Source organism: Rhinolophus sinicus, chromosome 13, assembly GCF_057876585.1.
Source record: "Rhinolophus sinicus isolate RSI-liver-muscle chromosome 13, RSI-T2T, whole genome shotgun sequence".
Taxonomy (NCBI): Eukaryota; Metazoa; Chordata; class Mammalia; order Chiroptera; family Rhinolophidae; genus Rhinolophus; species Rhinolophus sinicus.
Window position 1 is genome coordinate 56337667 of NC_142513.1, and position 21786 is coordinate 56359452.

Here is a 21786-nt window from a genome sequence, read left to right on the forward strand (position 1 = left end):
TCAGCAAGAAAAACTTCCCGTGATTTTTTAAAACTGGGAAAAATTGCAGTGACTTCCCTGACCTTGTGAATTCCAAGAAAATGTCACCTGCTTTCCCTTTTTTGTCCCATCCTTTTGTAAAAGGAAGAATTTTGTCAAATACTGCAGAGCCAGAGAAGGGGCACCTCGGTGACTTTTCTCCACAAACACACGGAGAATGTCACGTGTTCGCACACACGACTTCATGCATTGCTTCTCACACTCACTGTGAAATGCACACGGGTATTATCTCATTTTACAGACGAGGAACTTGGATGTTCAGAGAGGCCAAGTGTCGCTTGTAAGACTGACCTCAGACCTTATGACAGAAACACTATACTCGAGAAGTCATATTTACACACATTAGCAGGCCAACGTCCAGGTCTGGTCACGACGAGGATTGGAGGAGCCTGGCAAAAGCATGGTCAAGGAAGGAGGCACTGTCAGCTGAAAATAAAGGAATGAAACAATACGAACCAAGAGAAAGTCATAGTAACAACCTTAATATCAGACTAAATAGAAGTTAAAGCAAAAATTACCATGAGGATAAAGACATATATACAGATAGAAAAGAGCCACTCGAGCAATACACTGGAATAGCCATGAATGTAAAGATCTAAATACAGTATCAAAATATATGAAGCACCATTGACAGAACTATAGAGAAGTGGGTAAGTCAGCCATTGTAGCTAGAGATTTTAATACTTCCTTGTCAGAAAAAAACAAAGCAGACAAAAAATCATCCTAGACAAGAACTGAAACAGTTTATTTGTATAGGTGTGCTGATACATACTATGAAACACCATGCTTAAAAGAAATACAGTCAGTATTTTGTAAAGAAGAAAAACCACAAATCCCGGGTGCTGCTTCCTAATATATGAATATAGAAAAATATTAAATTAGGCATAATTCACACTCAATAAAAAGAACTCAAATCCACTTATCTTTGCAGCAAGGAGAATTTTTTACTTATTACCACAATAAAAAAAAAAAAAACAAATTATTTCAAGATTTTCATGATTTTCCTAGGCATCAAAGCAGTACTTGACAGATGTTATCCTATAAGCCACAAGAAGTTTACTTTAAATACTGTGAAGTATTTTAAAATATTGGATTGCATATTAGAAGGAGCTGCCTTCCAGGAAAACCTAGACTCACTTATTTCATAAGCAGCAGAGGCTTTCAGTACATTGGACAGTAACCTTTGTCCCGGCTGTTTTCTGATGCTGGTAAGCAAGCTGGTTAGGAATGCTCTCCTAACTCTGCTGTCAAGTAAAAAATTTATTGATTAAACACGAGACTCTGAGATTCATCTCTTACTGAGTAACATTTAAGAGCATTATAGAATTCATTTTACCTATGCAATAAATTTATTACATGAGACAGAAGTATCCACTTGAAAATATGGAATAATATTTCCTCAAGCAGTCACACCAGATAAAGTCTTCACCTCCAACAATATGCCACAAAGTGTAATGCCAGTGGGTTTTTTTTTGTTTTGTTTTGTTTTTTAATGCAGTGTTCATGCATCCAGAGATAGATGGCTAGGAAATGCTAGTAAGGCCTGACAGTTTTTCTTTAAAAATATGCCTTATGTGAATGACTCACTCAGACCTTCTCCTGCACTCATTAAAAGAATGGATCATGGGCAGGTTAGCTCAGTTGGTTAGAGCACGGTGCTCTTAACAACAAGGTTGCTGGTTCAATCCCCACATGGGCCACTGTGAGCTGCGCCCTCCACAACTAGATTGAAACAACAATCGATTTGGAGCTGATGGGTTCTGGAAAAACACACTTAAAGTAAACAAAAGTTAAAAAAAAAAAAAAGAATAGATCATGTCCAAACAATCATCTCTTTCCAGTGCAAAAAATAAGTATACTTTTAAAAGATAAACAAGACCCCCAAATCAATCTCTTTTGTCAATTTGGTTGATATATCATGCTTTTCAAGTTAATTGCCTAAGAAAGATTTGTCTCCTCTTCTTGTGTAACATTCATTAAGCATCTAGGATCTTTTCACTTTTCTATAACTTGTTCAGTAACTCTACTGGTAGGTGTGATGCTTTCCCTTACAAATTAGAAAAACAAGGGTTAAGCTACTTGCCAAAGGACACACATCAAGTACATTGTGGAGCTGGACTTTGAAAGTAGCTTTGACCAACTCCATGCATAATACATTTTCTATTTATCATGATGCTTCTCCACTATAAAACGTTTTACAAAGGATTTTTGCTTGATGATTTAGCTCATAACAAAACATAAAGAAATAAATCTAAACTGAATCATAAGTTCTATTTACGTAAAAGAAAACACGTTTATGACAGTGAGCTGCCAAATACATCTCCCGAGGACTCGTAGTTACTAGCTTTGGCTGTAAAAGAAATTAGTCTCAGCCTTCTTCTACTCCACATCTCAGATTGGCCAGGGGATATTTTGTTATGAGAAAGTAAGGAGGTGATTCCATGCCAAATCCTGCATTCTTGTTGTGAAAAGAAAAATACCATAGTGTTCTAGTCCCTTGTAAATAATCCTCCTGTTTATAAATATGAAGAGAGAAGAGGGAAGGAGCCGGGTCCAGGGACGGCCTCAGAAAGGTAGGAGCCTGTTTTAGGAAGAGTCTGGTCTCCGCCCCATTACAGTAGCAGGTCAAACTGATTCTAAAACACTGGTCACCCTCACAGTGTGGCATCGTGGTGACGGGCGTGGGATGTGGCATCAGGCCACGGCAACGTGACCTTGGGCAAGGTACTGAATCCCCTGAGCTTTAAATTCTTTCACATGGAAAAAGGAGATAATGAGATTTACCTCACAGGGTATTTTATTATTATTATTATTAAATTTACTGGGGTGACATTGGCTAATAAAATTATATAGGCTCCAAGTGTACAATTCTGTCATATATCATCTTCTACCTCCCTCATCCCCTTTTCCCTCTGGTAACCACTAAACTGTTGTTTGTGTCTATGAGTTTTTGTTTGTTTGTTTGTCTTGTTCGTTTGTTTTCAGCTTTATACCCTACATTTATAATTAATAAAACATTTCAGTTTTATATTCTACATTATTTAATAACCATCATATGGTTCTTGACTTTTTCTGTCTGACTTATTTCACTTAGCATGCTAATCTCAAGATCCATTCATGTTGTTGCAAATGGCAGTGTTTCATCTTTTCTTATGGCCAAGTAATAGTCCATTGTATGTATGTACATCTTCTTTATCCAATCATCTATCAAAGGACACGTCAGTTGTTTCCATGTCTTAACAACCATCAATAATGCTGCAACGAACACAGGGGTACATATATCTTTATGGGTAAATGTTTTCAAATTTTGGGGGTAGATACCCAGAAGAGGGATTGCTGGGTCCTACGGTAATTCTATTCTTAAATTTTTGAGGAACCTCCATAGTTTCCCATAGCGGCTGCACCAATTTACATTCCCACCAGCAGTGTATGAGGGTTTCTTTTTCTCCACAGCCTCTCCAACACTCATATGACTTTTCTTGTTGATAACAGCCATTCCTCCAGGTGTGAGGTGGTATCTCATTTTGGTTTGTTTTTTTTTTTTAATTTATTTTTTTAAATTTATTGGAGTGACAATTGTTAGTAAAATTACATAGAGTTCAGGTGTACAATTCTGTATTACATCATCTATAAATCCCATTGTGGGTTTTGATTTGCATTTCCCTAATAGCTAGGGAGGTTGAGCATCTTTTCACATACCTATTGGCTGTTTACTTAGCCGGGTATTATGAGAGTTCAATGAGTACTGAGCGCAGGGTAAGGGTCGAACAAATGCGAGCCATTATCACCATTCTAATCACTATCACATCACTTTTCCAGTTCAGCAATTTGACCTTTGAAAATGTTCAGTAGTACTTTCCCCAGGAAACCTCAAAGGACACTGCTCTAGCAGTGTGAGGGGCAGAAACACCTCAGTCCCATTCCATTTATTTCCATATTGTGCTTGGCTTGTATAGGACAACTATCATATCTTCTAATACAGCTATGAGCTATATGTTGGTCCAGACCGACAAGACCAGGACACTTGTGCGGGAAGACAGCTGCATGCCTTATAGGTTAAGCTGTGCCCACTGACTGTTTACATGGAAGAAAGGAAAGCATTATCCATAGTATGTTGGAAGAACTACATGCAAAATCCAACAGATGCAAAGAGACAAAAAACAGAAATGTGCGGCCCATCTTCGTGAAATAGAAATCACAATAAATTTTATTTCAAAGAGGTTAATGTTTTTCTTAAATGTCTTTTAGTTGGTATTCAACTGGATGGACAGAACATATTTCAGAAGAAAGCGCCAGTGACAGGAGAGAATAATTTCCAATATCATATCTCTTTTAAAATAAAAGAAACTTTTCTAACTATCGTAACTGCAGTGGATTCAAAAGAATTTTATTATACTAATATTAGTAGACCATGTGCATATGTCTATTCTCTTGTGTACAGTTATGCAAAATAGTCTGACAAATCTTAAGACACCATGGTGACATTTTGACTTAGAGGTTTTTTTGTTGTTTCTGTTTTTGAGACATAATTTTTTCATGTTTAATTAACGGAATACAATGTACTGACTTAGAGTTTTTAAGCAAACATTTGAGGAGATGAAAGGCAATTGCTTCTGACTGCTCAAATTCTGAACAAAGTGGTGAAGGTCAGATAGATAAGTTGGATGCCAGCGATAAAACATATGGCTTTGAAGTAATGGATAAGTCGTGAGTAGGCACTTTTCGAGCTCACAAAGGAAGAAGCAACTGACAAGCTATGGAAAAAAACAAGCTAAAGAAAGAAACTGGGGAACAGAAAGTCCTGGGGTGATGAATCAGAGTTTGGATGCCCACATGCTCCGATAGGCGGACCTTGGGGGAGACTCTAAGAGAAAGGGACGTTTTGGAGAGGATTATTATCAACACCAACATTTTCCCCAAGAAACAACTGGCACCTATTCAGCACATCTCACAACACCTGAAATCCACTCAGGATGCCCAGGTAAGGGGTTAATAGGCAGCATTGATTGAAAAGGTATTAAGTGCCAAGACGGTGCCCAGCATTTTACAAGCACTCTCTAATCCTTGGAGGTGAGAACCACCACCGTCCCCATTTTTCACAGGAGAACACGAAAGCTCTGAGAAATTAAATGACTTGCCCACGGACACTTAGCAAATCCATAGAGGTGCCCAGGTACAAACCGGGAAATGTGACTCAGAGCCCATGTTCTTAACTCTAAACTGTAGGTACTTCTGTGAAGACTGTGGAATCAACTGCTTGAAAGTTTAAAAAATGTTTTCATACAGCTCAACTTATTGAAATGAACAAGAAAAAAAATTCCCTCTTCCTTCAAAAGTAAAATCTCATCAGAGATGACCCATTCAAATTCTCACTGAGTCATACCTTGGATAGAACTGACACTGCAAGACCGTCCTACTATGCTGGGGGTGAGCATTTCCTAACATCAGGGACTGAAGCTAATTAGTGTTTTCTTCCTTTCATTTTTATATCTACAAAAGAGCACTGATTCTTACTAAGACTTTTTTAAAAAGTTTTATTGTAGCTCCTTATCTTTAAATGAGGACTCACCCAATTAACCAATTAGGTAAACAATGGAATAATCGGTTTAATAATATCATTTAATAACCATCATGAGACTGTCACTTCTCTAAGTAAAGGGGTTGTCATCTGTCACTTATTCCATGGTTGTACCTGTACTGGATTATTTGTAAAGTAATGTAAGAAACTCCATAGCATCTGGTCTCTTAGAACCAGCGAGATTTTAGTTCAAGCTGGATCATAAGTCTCTACAATCTTTATCTAGAGATAGAGGCAGACAAATACGTACATTTACATTACAGACATTTTTTGAAGACCTTAAGTCCAAAAGACAAGGAGAGAATATGAACACTTGCCATTCTGCACTTTCTTCTTTCATTTTGAAATACTCATCTCCAATGTAAGGTTGTCTAGAAACACGTTATCGCTGGCCTTCTGATTCAAAAAATGCAGTCAAATTAAAGACATGCTGACACTTCACAATAAATTCAAGTAGGAGAAACTTGAAAACACAGAAGAGGGATGTTTTTCCTATGATGAATTTAAAGCAAGGATCAGTTCAAATGCTTTCCTCTTAGAACCCTCTCAAGACGCGTGGCCACCCATTGAACCGCCACTGTGACGGAGCAGCTGCTTTGCTTCAGACTCTGCACGAAATTTAGAGCCTCGTGTTGTGGCAGGCACATAGCAAGTGCTCAGTTAATAGTGGTTGAGTGCGTGCAAACTTGCATAACTGAATAGAAGGGAAGTCACAAAAGCTCAAAATCCAGGAGTTCCTATTTCAAAGAGTATGAAGTAAGATTACAAACGTGAAGATGGTTCCATTGATTCTGCTGGAGGACAGTCAGCTTTGGTTATTCTGAGCCACCATGCTATGCTATAGACATCTCTCAAACGTGTGCCCCTAACGTGGGAACCTAAGAAAGGTCAGCACTGAGTCACAGCTGGATAAATAAGACCAAACTGCCTGTTCTCGTGGTGGAGGGCAGGAGTATCTCTTTGGGTCCTTCATTTTAAGGACTTCCTCTAAATTTTCTTGTCCCTGCCACCTTTACAACTGCCACTGCCATTGGTGAAGGGGGGAAAATCCACAATTCTGCTAGGTATTAGCTGACCACAGTCCAGGCTCAAAGGACATAGAACTGTCAAGTTCAGAAACTGTCACAGAAATGTGTCATTCATCTATATATCCAGGGGTCCTAAGATTTGTGCTACTACTTCATGTTTCTTTGTTTAGCAGCTGCTATTGGGCACCTACTGTGTGCCAGGCACAGTGAGAAGCCTGGAGAGACAAGCTGCAAGACCCTGCCCTCATGGGGTACATGTTCTAGGCAAGAGAAGTATCACAAAGTACAATCCTATAAAAGCAAAGAAGAAGCCGTCATTTGGAGTCACTTACCAAGGAGCTCACCTAGTCCTTAAGAAAGACTTCTCTAAGGAGGTGGTCTTTGAAAAGAGAGCTGACGGATGAAAATTACCTAATAAATTGCTACGATCACCATACAATCCCAATTAAATACACACTGGGATGAAATTAGATAGATAACTACAGGGAAATTTAGCCTCCGTTTGAATGACCCAGATACTGCAATGGGATTTCCTGTTGTGAGCTACTGAAACATCCAGTGGAGAACCAAAGCAACTGACCAGAACATATTTTTGCCTTCATTCTATAGATACTTCATGATAAGCAGTTAGATGGGAATTGTACCTATAGCTGCTCAGGTTGTCCCCCTCAGTGGGTGCACTTACATCCAGTTTTAATGTCTAGCTTAAGATGTAGGACTTGCTATAAGTCAAAACTTTGAGGCCTAGTTCTCCAAAACTCTCCACACAACATGACAGATACCATCATAGGTTGTTTCCTTGCTTGTAAGATGTCATCTCGCCTTCCCCCAGACTACGTTCTACTGTTGAATCACTTTTATTGGACTTCACAGTCATTTTGCTACGGAATTGCCCAGACATTCATCAAAATGACAAAGGAAATGAAAGCCCCAGTCCCACAGCTGTGTGAATGTCAATTAGTAAACAGATCAAAGAAGTAAAGAAGCCAGAGTTACAGTCACTTGCAATTAACAGGAAAACAGAGGGGGAGGAAACTGAGTAGGTGCCAAGGACAGGATGGAACACAAATTGAATTTTCCTCCCGGCCTTTGAAAATGTTGACATTTTCATCTGCTCATCATTTCTACATGTCTTATTTTCACCACTTGCTTAACACCCTAAATCACCGCCCAAGGCCAAAAAACTAACTGCAATGTGTCCAGGAGAGCAATTATTTAATTGCTGGTCTTGTTAAGAAGATACTGTATCCACCTTCATCTTTTATGAGTATCTAGAACACTTAACATTCACATTGGAAACTCATAATGCATAAGCGAGACCTGAATGGGTGTCTCATTTATCTCTGCAGCATCAGTGCCTAACACAGACCTGTCACAATGTCCCTTTAAATACAGACCCTTGAACATGAAAGCAACTTGGAAGGAAGGTAATTCAGTGAATGGAAAAGAGTTGGTCTCCGGAGTCACACAGATGAGATTTTGAATCCTGCCTTCTATTTCCTAGTCACATGACCCTGGACGAATGGCTTCAATTTTCTAACCCTTAGATTCCTCATCTATCAAGTGGAGATAATTCTCGCCTACCTCACAGGGATAAGGTGAGAAGCAAATGAAATCATGCACTTAAAATGTTGGCACTTACTACAAACTGAGAAAACGTTTGTTGCCTTTCCTTTGCTTAAAATGCCTGATAGTCAGTGAAATGGAAGATTGATTTTTTTTATTAGTAGGAGAAAGGCAACAGGGGAGCAGACCATGTCACACTCGAGAACGTAAGGACTTTGTCGGAGAGCTACTATTTTCCTGACTTGCTTCATTCATGTTCATACGTCTGAAATGTGCGCCCGCTACAGCAACATAGATAACTAAAGAGGACTCCGCACACCCACGCTCTTACAGACCCCATCCCATCACTATTCTCACCTTCCCTGACACAACCAACACCACCCCTTGGCATCTCTGCTATGATCGGCAGGGCGGAAAAGGTCTCTGCCACCTGCAGGTGGAGACGCTGGGTCTGAGCTCGCCTACCCTCTGCTGGGGGTCTACCCCTCAAGGTGACTCCTCCCCTGGGGACACCAGTGGGCTCAGACAGCTCAGTGCTGGGAGAATGGCCCATTCAGGAGCGGCTGGAACCATCTTTTAATGAGCTACTAGAAATGTCACAGATTTGGAGAGCTATTTTAGAAAAAGCTTTTCTTCTATTACCGCTACAGTAAGATGCCATTTTGTCCCCTGAATGCAAATCTCCTCCGTGGGCTCCTCCCCAAGGTATAAACTGCCTGCGAGAGCCAGCAGCTTTCGGCATGCTGGATCCCACCTCGCGGATGTTATTTAATGAGAAGATAGAGGAAAGTAGGACGGGCAGTGCACCGTACCTTCTCTGTTCCTCTCATAGCACTATCCACAATGTGTATCACCTACGTATTGATTGGTTCATTTGCTGGTTGTCTGCAGTTCTCCACTAGAAAAAATGCTCCTGCAAAGAGGGCTCTTAATCATCGGTATATTTGGTGGGCAATAATAATAATAATAACAATAATAGCAATACTTATATAACCTTTATTTTGATCCAGATACCACCTTTAGTACTTTACATGTATTAATCCATTGAAACCTTTGTGGTGGAAACTATCACTGTCCTCATTATCTTACAAATATGAAACCAAGGAACAGAGAGGTTTTGGAACTTGCCCGAAATCACACAGCTAACACTACGGCTAGGACAGACTGTCTCCAGAGTCCAAACTCTTAACTGCTCTGCTCACCTGTTTCTGTTTGTTGGAAACAGGACAGGAGGCTTCTTGAAAGGAGGCACAAAATAGAAGCTTAAGGGAATCTTACACCCAGGCCCTCCTACCTACTCGTGTCTCCCCTCCCTTCTCTCCGTTCCCACGGGCCACACAAACAACAAGACTCACTGGAGACAGAAGAAGGGACAGACGTGCTCAGTGTGACTCAGAGAGGTTGGGCTGTGTCTTCCACACCTGTGAGGCGCTCGTGCCCAGCGCGGAATGACCCGCGAGGGAGTTTGGTGTTTTCCCTGCTCTTGATGGATTTTACCGAGGTGTGACGTCCATCGGAATGATGCCATATTAACATACAGTGTGATGAGCTTTGACATTTAACCACCACCACAATCATGGTCATCAAGATTTCTATCACCCCAAAAAGTCTCATCACTGCAGAGTGTTAAGCAAGGAAGTGACACAATCAGATTGCTATTTTGGAAAGATGATGCAGGCGTGGAGAGGGGGTGATTCAAGGAGGCCCGTCCCCCCCCCCCCCCCCCCCCGCAGATGTCTTCAGTTATCTCAGCTGTTGATCCATGGAGCAAGACAGATTCACAAACAGCCAAGAACTTTACAATACTCCCTGGAACATTGTGAAGCCACAGGCCTTTTGTCCATAGGCCACAAGAAAAGAGAGCGCAACGCAGCGGAACGGGCCTGTATGGGTTAACCAGAGGGCTTTTTGTGCCAGCCATCGCTTGCTCTCCCCGCACCATCCATGTCATGACGAGGAGAGATGATGGCCATTTGAGCTGGATCTGTGTGGTTTACGACCACAGGCACAGCCTCTGGGTCCCATTCCAAGCCAGTGCTCTGAGAAAATTAGCTGCCAACTTGACACATGACTGCAACCGGCAGACCGGGCAAGTGTAAAGTGTCTGATGTCGAGTGCAGTCTACTGCATAGGCTGCGGCCAGAGTTACTGCAGTGGCAGAAAGGCGGCCTGGCCCAGATATTCAAGACATCCCTGCCACCACTTCAAAAGTCCAAGCACCCAAACTCCCTGTGCTCAGAAATAATGATAGAAAATTACTTTTGTGAACTATTTACTATGCGCTTTACATACTAAAAACTTATTTACTTACCTTGAAACTCGATTAGGTGAGTACTAGTCTTAGCTCCATTTTAGAGGGGATGAAACTAAGGCACAGAAAGGTCTAGCCACTTGCCTCAGGTCACACAGCAGAGCCATGATTCAAGCCCCAGGAAGCCCAGCTCCAGAAACCCAGAGGCTACCTCCCATGCTTCTCTGCCTTGTCACAGCACAGCAGTTAAGGGCACATGAATCCGAGTCAGACTGATTGAGATGCAAATTGTGGTTCTGCCACTAACCAGTTGTACAACCTTGAACTTAATCATTCTCAGCCAATTTCTCATCAGCAAACTGGGCAGAGTTGTTGACCAACTGCCAGCTGCATGCATCTTATCAGAGAGGGAGAGAAGCAGAGAGACAGAGCAAGAGAGACAGAGGGTCAGTGCAAATTATTCTATCAGGAAAACAAAAAAAAAACCTTGCTGCCACTGGCCTGGATGTGAGTCTTCACAACAAGTGCAGAAGCATACAGAGTGACCCTCCCTTATTCATGCTGTGTACATTCCAAGACCCCCGTGGATGCCTGAAACCACAGAGAGTACTGAACCCTATAGCATTACTAGTTTTCTATGCATGCATCTCTATGATAAGGTTTAATTTATACATTGGGCACAGTAAGAGATTACCAATAACTAATAAGAAAATAGAACAATTATAACAACATACTGCAGTAAAAGTTATGTGACTTGTGGCCTCTCTCTCTCTCCCTCTCTGATAACCCATCTGACAACTAAGTGGGGAGGCATCTCTGCAAACTTTTGCATCTACCTTGCATCTCAGGGAGCTACAGAAGACTCCCAGACCAGAAGGACCACGCAGGAAGGGGCAGCGCAGGTCTCAGGATAGCCTTTGTGGCCTGGAAAGCCCAATCCTGGGCCAGGCAGGTTGAGGAAGTCTGAGTGATGGACCCAAAGCCCGTTAGGTACAGAGACGTGTTAAGATTTAGGGCTGAAAAAATGTGTCCCCGCCCCCACATTAACCACCGTGCTGTCGTGACGGTTACTAATCAAATGAGAGCAACTCGGCTTTCATTCTTTTCATAAGGATGAGTTCCTACAGTTACTAGGCATGGGAGACATGAATTAAATAGGACAGTCTCTACTCCTGAGGGGCTGACCGTCTGACAGGATAAACTCACAGACAACTTGTAGGCTCATGAATTGAGTGACGTGTCTCAAGCTTCCCAAATATTGTCTCAATTAATTCTGACAAAATGAGGTGTTCTGTGCCCCATGTATGAGGGAGCAAACAAGACTCAGATTGGTTAAGTGACTTCCCAAAGACCACACACTCGCTACGGGGCGAGCGATTTCAGTGGACAGTGCCCTGTCACTCTGCTCATCATCCTCAAATGACAGCCTAGAGGAGTCTGGGGACCACTCTTTATACCCTGGACCCGGGTGGACTTTATCGAGTAGAATGAGTGTCGTGCCTTGCTTTGCAATGTGACTGTTTCCCAGAGCCAGTTGCTACAGCTGCTAAAACTCTCGGTGACTACCGCTCCTTTCCATCACACCTTAAGGGAGAACAGTAACCTCATGTATGCACACATTAATTAACACAGCAGAAATAGGCTCGAGTTAATTAGACAGCCTTTCTAGTTAAAAAATGAGGAACAGGCCAGCTGCCACGGAAGGCTCAGCATCACAGAATAAAGTGAGGAAAGTGGAGAAAGGCACCACCCCTGTACCCTGTATCTTTGCCTGAAAGACACCCCTCCGTGGAGAAGCAAACGGTTTAGTGCTCAATGCCTTGGAGCTGGTCGTGGGCTCAGAAAGGCTCTCTCAGCCTTGTCCATATTACATTTCCCTTAAGGAAAGACCCTCTGCCACTAGAAAAGATGGGTGCCTCAATTATTAAATGGGGCTTCTATCCAGGAGGAAGGAAAAGTGTCATCTTCCTAGCATTTGACATGTTTTCGTTATTTATCACCAGCATCCATCTATTTGGGAAAGAATGAACTGATACTTTAATAATAATTTAAAAAAAAAAAATCCGTGAAAACTTCAACCCAAGAACTAGAGAAATACTGGGCAGTATATTCTCCATGGCCCAGAAAATACACATTCTCCATCAAATTTCCTGAGAAGTTTTCTTTTCCTCCTTAAAGTATGCTGTACTCCCCCAAACCACCTCAGTCTTGTGGTGATTCTTCCATTTAAAAAAAACAACAACTAGGGTATCAACTACGAACTCCATCTTGATCCCTCTAGCTAGAGGTTCCTGCAGGTGTATAAACATTATCCAGCCTCTCCCAAGTGACATGTGTGTGGCCCACTGGCACCGTCAACAAGTACTACTGGAGGAGGTAACATTTTCCATTACAAAGAGACTCTGCAAACAGATATTATAAAGCAGCTCGGTACTCTGTCTTCTCCAAGGAGGAACGATAAATAGTGTGAGACCTGTCATCACTGCCCACATAAATAGAACCTTGGGCTTCACAAGATACAGGCAGGGAAGACTATGACTCTTCCTCCCATAACAGAAGACAAGATTCATAGACTCTCATGAGAGAGGGGTGCTAATGGCAACCTATTCCAACAGTCACCAAGCCTAGGTATGCCGTAGAATCACCTGGGGGTACGTTTGAAGGGCCTCTGAGACATACTGAAATATGTCTGGATATCAAGAAAATCCAGGCATCTGGATTTTCAGTGATTCTGATGGACAGGCCTATTTGGGAACCTCTCATCCAAATCCCAATGCTCACAACATCCTAACCAAGTGGCCCTATAGCCTTAGCCCAAATGCCTCCCTTGTGAGCAAGCCAACCCATTCTGTCCCTAACTGCGGGGAACTGCCAACCGCTAGCCCTGATCTGACATGGAAGAAAGAGAAGCCTCATTTGCAATTACGAGGTAGCATGCTTTTGTTGCTTTCACCTAAGAAATCATATTTAAAAAGACCCAAATTGCAGGCTACGAAACATAATGACATATCCTGAACTTTATGTTTTATCAGAAATGGTTTTAGGGCCGGCCCGGTGGCTCAGGCGGTTGGAGCTCTGTGCTCCTAATGCCGAAGGCTGCCGGTTCGATTCCCACATGGGCCAGTGGGCTCTCAACCACAAGGTTGCCAGTTCAACTCCTCGAGTCCCGCAAGGGATGGTGGGCTCCACCCCCTGCAACTAAGATTGAACATGGCACCTTGAGCTGAGCTGCCGCTGAGCTCCTGGATGGCTCAGTTGGTTGGAGCATGTCCTCTCGGCCACAAGGTTGCTGGTTCGACTCCCACAAGGGATGGTGGGCTGCGCCCCCTGCAGCTAGCAATGGCAACTGTACCTGGAGCTGAGCTGTGCCCTCCACAACTAAGATTGAAAGGACAACTTGACTTGGAAAAAAGTCCTGGAAGTACACACTGTTCCCCCATAAAAAAAAGTCCTGTCCCCTTCCCCAATAAAAATCTTAAAATAATAATAATAATAATAATAATAAGACTTCTAAAAGAAAATCTTTAAAAAGAAAAGAAAAAAAAAAGAAAAGAAATGGTTTTGAAGTGAATTAGGTTAGAAGAGTGGAACGAAATACGTTTTGGAATGACCCTGACAGGCCCTATGGCAGAAGCTGTCTGTGCTCCTGACCAAGCACCCAGACAGACTCACCTGGAGGGGGCTTAGGGTGGAGGAGAAAATTGCAGAGAGGCTTCTGACAATGTCAAGTTCTCCTAAAGAACAGCATGTCCCTCATCTGCAGAAGACCCTCTCTGGCACCAGCAAAAGATCTGGAAAATCTTGCAACATTCACTCGAATGTCCAGCATTTCCAAACTCAAACTGTACATCAGAATACCCTAAGAAACCTTCCCAAATGGGAGTTTCTCAGGTCTCAATGCAGACCTGCTCAAGTAAATTCTTTTGGGAATAAGGTGCAAAAAAGACTTTTTAGAAAAAGGTCCCCAAATAACGTAGCCGGTTCCAGAAGTGGGGTGTAAGGAACACTGTGATTCTATGCTACTCTCAGGTACAGGAAGTACCACCCTAACGCTTTATAGCACTGCTAGCTGCCATCACAATAATAGCTCCACTTTTAAGAGAAGTTGGGGGAAATGTGGGGAATCTTGGCGTTAACATATGTTCATCTCAGGCTGTATGGGTTTCTGTTTGGTGCCCATGGCCATAAGAAAGCAGAGAGACACAGTCCACCATATGTTTATCAACTCCTAGCAAGGCTGTAATTAACGAGGGGCCCATCCTGTTACGCTTCACACAGAGGTGATAAACAGCCAGTGGGGTCTGCCAGGAACTTGTTCAGGAAAAGCTCACGCACACCAGCAGAGATAAAGCCACAGACATACCAGTACGTGCCCCAAACCCAGTCTGGTTAGTTCAGGAAGGCCAGTGGGGAAAGAGAAACAACATCAGCCATGTTCTCCATATTTTTTTTTTGGAGGCGATGAAAGAGAACAGACAGGAGTGGTTTAAACGAGCGAGCGCTAACTCAGGACCAGTTCCAGGCAAAAGTGTTTGTGAACTTGGACAATTCCACAAACTGATACACAGGAGAGGCAAACGTCTAATTAAAGACTCTTTTCAAAAGGTGATATTTCTGTCCTGCTTCTCGGGGAGTAACCACCAGACCTTTGGGATAGGAAATGTTTTACACAAAATGCTAAAAGGCATGTTTACGTTATTTTAAAATCCTTCTTAATGGATAACTGCTGCATGACTTTTGTTAGACTTTATACAATTACCTGGTACCCATTCTACTATCACAGAAAGTTCTACTGGACATTACTGCTCTTGCTCATTCAGGTCGGGTTGTCTTTTGTGGTTTCACACACACACACACACACACACACACACACACACACACACACACACACACCCGATACTTCAGTGTTATGGTATTTCTGTCAAGCAGTCCATCAAATCTTGTCTTTCTTCTGGGCAATCGTCACCTAGACTCTACAACTCAGAATTACGAAATTCTAATTCTATTTAGAAGCTGGAATTCTTCATTTAGTAGCTGGAATTCTTCCAAGAAGAAGAGGAACTTCCCCATATCTACTATTTGCCTGTCCTGAGAGGCAGTTTAGAAGGGAAAGGTAAGGTGAGACACCCGATCCTCTCTCTTTCTTAACCAGTTTTCAAAATAAGAAGTTGGTTCCCCAGCATCTTCCAAAAGTGACCGAGGTGTTTTGCTCTGAGTGCCATTGTGAATCTGTGGGTTTCATGTCTTTCCTATATTTACCACTGTATTTTTGGAATTAAATTTTAGAAGTAAGATGTCTGAGGCTAAAGGAAAGTGCACAACTAATTCACCCACCATCTCCTGCCTGGCTTATGTGTACTCACTAGTCATTGGTTGACTCTGTATCCATTAAAAATGGATAAGTAATCATGAGTAAAAATTAATTTAAGTAAGTTATTTATTTATAAATATTATATTCTATACAATGTATATATATTTATATGTAACATATAAATAGTTACATTAAGTAATTAAATAAGTTTTAAAATAAGTTAACAACTAATTATAAATTAAAAATAAGTAATAGCTTTGTGGTCAACATGGTAATGCTATCCTGACCTTCAATCACACATTTGGATTCACACAATTTTCAAAATGTTTGAGCTGGCTAGATTCTGATACAACATTGGTCTAAACACTCATTAATGTTTGGGGTGTTTCGTAATTAAGAGTCTTCAGGGGTATTCCACAGCATATTCAACTTTTCAATAAAGCCATTTTTTAAATTTATAGAACCAGAAAAAAAATACCGACCTCGCATGTTATAGCTGGGGAAACTGAGGCTCGGCAAAGTTGCAGTCATTGCAACAATTGGTTTACGAGCTGGGATTTCCATTCTCTGAAAATCAGACACAGGCACTTTAGGTTTGCCTGCAGATTTGTCTTCAGCACAGGTCCAGTTTTTCAGTGAGGAGCAGATATGACTTTCCTAATCTGCCACACCCTGAGTCAGGTTACGCAGCCTGTGACCAGGAGGGCAGAAAGAGCTCGCCCCCCACTCCTCGCCCCCTAGAGCCATCTCGCTTCTCCGGCCAAAGCCCCCCACACACACACACACACACAGTTTCATCACTGCCAGCTCTGCAGCCCCACGAGCCAGCTTCCAGATGACTCTCAGTGCAGCAGGAAAGCCAGCCAGCCCTGGCTGTCACCACCCCTGCCTCCCCCAGGGAAGGAGGCAGCCATTTCTGCTCCTGGAGAGACACATATGATGACAACTAAAAAGGCAGTCTGCCTACCGGATCCGGAGCTTCCTTCCTGGAGGGTGTGGAAGCCAGCATTGGTTCTACCGGGCTGTCAGGTCTGGTGGGCTCAGCGAACGGGCCAATGAGGAAATGAAAGATGTCAGGGGCTTGCTGACGGTCGCCCCCATGATCCCTGATTCCACTGCATAGTTCTCTGTCTGGAACAAAGCCCCCCCAACCCCCCACTGGTGCTCCGCAGGCTAGAGTCAGCACGTAGATAAAGGTGCTCCCCTCAAAATACACCAAACGCCCCTAGAGAGTAAACCCCACAAACTGACTCCTCACCTCTGAAGTTATCAGGTGCATTAACCCGGCGTCACACCTTCCCCACCCTCTGAGGTCAGGTCCCTCCGTTCCTCCCTCCTGATCTGAGCTCCACACGGACACCACACCGTCCACCTGTGACTGCCTGAAAGCCATCCTGCTCAATCCTCTCCCGAGAACACAGCTCACTCTGTGCTCTACCCAAGACCAGGGATTTCATCTGGGATTCCCGGAACCCCAGGCGTTTGTGAAAGTAGTGATATTTACAAAGTTTTCAAAACATTATGGGTTATACATCTCTTCATACCTAACTGTGCAACGTCCCCCTCACCAAAAAAAAAATTGAGTGTGTGTGTTGGGGAAGGGGAGCAGTGCTGAGGGCATACAAAAGTGTCCATGGGAGGAAGCTACAACTGTGGAGGTTCTCTCAGCCTGCTGCAAGGTAGCGGCTCAGAGCACTTCCTCCTGCCGACTCTGTTTCTTAAGGACACACAGTGGGTTTAGGAGCAAGCCAGGTAATAACCCAGCCTTCATGCACTGCGGGCTGTGTAAACATTAACAAAACAATCACCGCAAACCCATTTTTGTGGGAAACTGGAGACATCCCACCCCTCTCACAGAGCAGAGGTGAGAATTAAATGAGATGAAGAGATTAAATTAAATGAGAATTAAATGAAAGTTGATGGAGCACCGGAGGGAGCCCGAGCACACAGTAGGAGCTTAGTGAATGCTGGTTTCCTTCCACCATTCCCTCCTCCCTGGCGGATGAAAGAAGACGCAGTGTGGCGTAGCGGTTTCGATGTTCGTATCTGACACAGTCTTACACGCTCCCTGTCAATCAACAGCCACATGGCTGTGGGTGACTCACCCCCACTGAGCCTGAGTTTTCTCATCCATGAAAGAAAATGTTCCTTGCAGGGCTGCTGTGAGGATTACACAGTGTGGCTTGAAGCATATGCTCAACAGAAGGGAGTGCTTACTGATGATTTTCGTGGTGTTTTTTCCCTCCTACCATGTGAGAAGCACCACACCCCACGCGTGGGAGAATCTGAGATGGCGTGGGAAGAGAAAAAAATGATCATGCTATGTCACCCCCAAGGGGGGTGAAAATCACTTCTTGGAGGGACCAAAACTTGGCTATGCAAGAGGGGGAGGGTTCTTACATATCACAGGGGTTTGTGGCTCCTCAAAGAACCATGGTCCATAAGCAGACATATAGTGTAAAATGTCCTGGTAAGGAGGGTAGGGTCAGCAATTGGGGGGGGAGGGATGTCTAAAAAGTCTCCTTGGGAGGTAGTAGTGAAAAAAAAAAGAGGGGGTTCAGAAAGACCACAATATAGAGACTAGAAACATGTGAGAAGGAAAGAGCTAACTGAAGAAGGAAGATATCACATCTGAATTAGCTGGAATAACAGCTGTGGAAGAGGCGGTAAAAATGGGAGGCATTCAATCCCACCTACAAATGATTTTTGGTGGGGAACAGTTCTTGCTGCCGCTGTTGTTTTAATTAGGTTTGTCTGTTTTCAAGAAAGAAGAAAATGAGAGCTAACATGTACTGAACATTTATGTGCTGGGAACTATGCCTGGCGCAGTATATGTATTACTCCAACATGACCATGAAAAGTAGGTTTCCGTTTAACACATGAGAAAAACCGAGGACCTCTGAAGTTAAGCAAAACATTTCAATCAGAAGCCCATGTTCTTTCTAAGTGGCCGTCCTCCCAAATTGCCCTGGACAGTACCTGCGTATGCCTCGTGTACTGGAGGACCCTCTTGTTAAAGAGCATCCACTTTTACTCTCATAAGTGCCCTGGTTTGGAGACTAAGTTAATGAATCATGCTTCGTGGAAGCTACATTGTTGCTCTGTCCATCCCTCCAGGTCTTTCCACAGGAAAGGTCTAGAATCAGAGCAAGCCTGAATGGATTCTTGCAGCAACATCCTCATCGGAGGAGGCAAAGAAGTTCCCGGAGGAGAATGAGAGATGAAAGTGGCAGAGAGGTAGGAGCGGACCGGTCCCATGTTAAGAAATGCCTTACTTTTGGGACCATCCTGCAAAAAGCCCTGGTGCACACGTGGACCTTTTGGAGCTCCGAGAAATGCAGAACCACAAGTGTGATCACCACGGAAGCGTGCTGCACCAGTTCCAGCGTCTGGTGGACTGCATACCTGGGAGGCCCACCTGTGGAGGCGACTGAGAGGAAACAGGAGAAGCTCCCCACCCACCCACCCCAACCCCACCCACCCCTGCCCCGCCCCAGCCATGGTCTGGTTGCCATGGCGCCAAGCCTTACCCAAGGACCCTGAGCCTGGAACTGGAAACCGGAGGGTATGGAGCTCCGGACAGCAGCCAGCAAGCACTGGCCTCTTGGGGAACAGATGAAAGCCCTCCCTCCTGTCCTCTGGCCAGAAGTCGTGGTCTGCAGACCCCCGCAGGTCTCCGCAAATTGCCAGTTCAAGCAGGAAGTCCTTGCTGCTGGAGACATTCTATTTGTGTCTGCGTCTGAATAATTTAACACTCCCTCCAAAATAGACCATCGTTAGAAACTTTCAGTTTCTTTGCATTTGAGCAGACAGCCTCAGAAGAAAAAAAAAGAAGAAAAAACGAAAAGGGAATAAAAAGCCCCCACATATATTGCCTGAGTGTAGTGGAACAGGAGGAGGGTGGTGGTTCAATGGTACCGTTTTTTATGCTAGAGCCAAAGCCCCTGCTCACTGGTGCGCTTGACCAAACAGAAAATGCGGCCCTTCCATGTCTAACCAGCCCTAAAACCAAGTGGACACAGCAGGCACAGAACATAGGAGAAAATACCGAGCTCTTACACATTCACAGGTGTCTATTTCCAACTCCCCCACTGATTCTGTGTGTCACCGCGGGCAAGTCACTTAACGTGTATGACCCTCAGTTTGTCCACCTGCAAAATGGGAATAGTAATGTGGCCCCTCTCACGGGGTTCTGACAGTAGTAAATGAGGTAATGGGGTAACGCACCTTTCCCAAGCTCTGGCACACATCAGATGCCCAACAGTCTTTTGTCTCCCTTCCCTTACTATGCACCTTACGCAGAATGGTGCTCGTTCCCATGAGGCACCACAGCCACCACCATTTCCGGCCCTGCATAAAGCTGCTTACTCTATCCCCATAGCTGCGGCTGCCAAACGCTCCTGGTCAAAAACAACAAAATAAACAACATATACATATATGCACACACAGAATACACATATATGTGCACATACACGTACTTGTCCGTTCAACCTCCAATACAGAGGTTCCAATGAACTGAGCCCCTGTCCTGCTTGTCAGATTTGTACAAGGTACGGGTGGCTCCCTACCGCCTACGTTTATTCCCCATGAGGGCTGTTCCAAACCTTTTCCGTGAATCCCACCCCACTTGCAAAACTGTTCTGCTTCCTGCACTCACCCCCAGTTCACTGACTACTGGAACTTTCTCTCATACTGTCCCCGTCTTCGTCTGCTGCACTCTCCTCCTCCTCTCTGCCTTTGCAGCACCACTGCCCATCTCTAAGGCTAATTCCCTGGGCTCAGCCCCACCCCTCCCATGTTCCCCCCAAACTTGACTCCATCCACCAACTCCTCCCTTTGCATCTTTCAGCTCTTACTCCTCTCACCCATCCCTTTTTCACCCTGTAAAAATGCTCAAATATTGCACTATCTGAAACCATCACTTGCGACGCTCTTACCTGCTCAGTCTACATGTTCTTTTCACTACCAATCACCTGAAAGAATGTCTGGATTCACTGGCCCACGTCCCCCATCTCACACACACTCATTTCTTCGCTCCCGGAACTGAGGTGGTTATTCTCACGGCCATGCTGGCAGCACGCCCTCGAGTCTCTTTCCTTATGTCTTACTGACCATTCAGGCACCTCTTGTGGGTCCCCATCCTCCTGGACACCACTCTTGGTTAGATCTCTCCTGCTTTGGGGTCCATGACACCCTGTCTGTCCTGGCTTTCTCTTCCTTCCTTCCTGGATGCTGCTTCTCTCTCTTGTTCCCTCTTTCGTTACCCCCACCTGCATTTTAAATGGGAATGTTCTCCGTGGTTCTATGCACGGTACTTTTCTCTTCTGCCTCTGCTGACTCCCTGGATAATAACAGCCACTTCTGCATCACCACGTAACAAGACCTTGACCTTGCCTTTGAATTTGCCAGAACACCATGAGCGTGCCCATGCCGATGTCCACCAACCCCAGAAATGCCCAACGTGAAAGTCAGCATTCCTCTAACACTCCTCCCGTCCTCCCTCCCAGTTGCCTTAATCTACGAACCTCAGCCCCACTTCCCATGCTGGCCTCTCGTCCTCCCCCATTGTCAGCCCCTCCTTTCCCTCCCTCCCTCCACTGGGGAGAACCATCTCCTGGGAACGGCTGGTAATAGGCACTCCCGTTGCTATGCCTGGCAAGTACCAGTCAGTGAGCTAAGAAGTCCACGTGTGTCATCCCACTGGACTCTCCCACAACCCCAACGTGTGTACGATTCCTGCCCCCATTTTACAGATGACAAAGCAGAGGCCAAGGAAAATCATTCTCGTGTCACACAATTAGTAAGTGGCAGGGCTAAGAGACCAACCAGAGAATTAGGCCCATATATGTATATACACACACACACACACACACACACACACACACCTTCAAACAACCCTACTGGTGGCTCCCCACCGCCTACCAGTTTCCCCAGCATTGTCCCCAAACCTCCCAGGCAGCCACCAGCTGTGCCAGACCCATCACACTGGACCCTCCACGTGTTACTCCCACTT

At 44.1% G+C, this 21786-nt stretch overlaps 1 protein-coding gene across 9 annotated transcripts in view; it reads right to left on the reverse strand.

The window, feature by feature from the left end:
- SV2B (synaptic vesicle glycoprotein 2B) overlaps positions 1 to 21786 on the reverse strand; it is a 101048-nt gene that overhangs the window by 57956 nt on the left and 21306 nt on the right. The window contains exon 2 of one of the 9 annotated variants that reach the window (XM_074318266.2): positions 1627 to 1799. The exons of 7 other annotated variants lie outside the window; for them this stretch is intronic. The gene's annotated coding sequence lies outside the window, so the exon portion shown is untranslated. Of the gene's footprint in view, positions 1 to 1626; positions 1800 to 21786 lie in introns of those variants that run through there. One more of the 9 variants, XM_074318262.2, reaches the window with a different exon arrangement.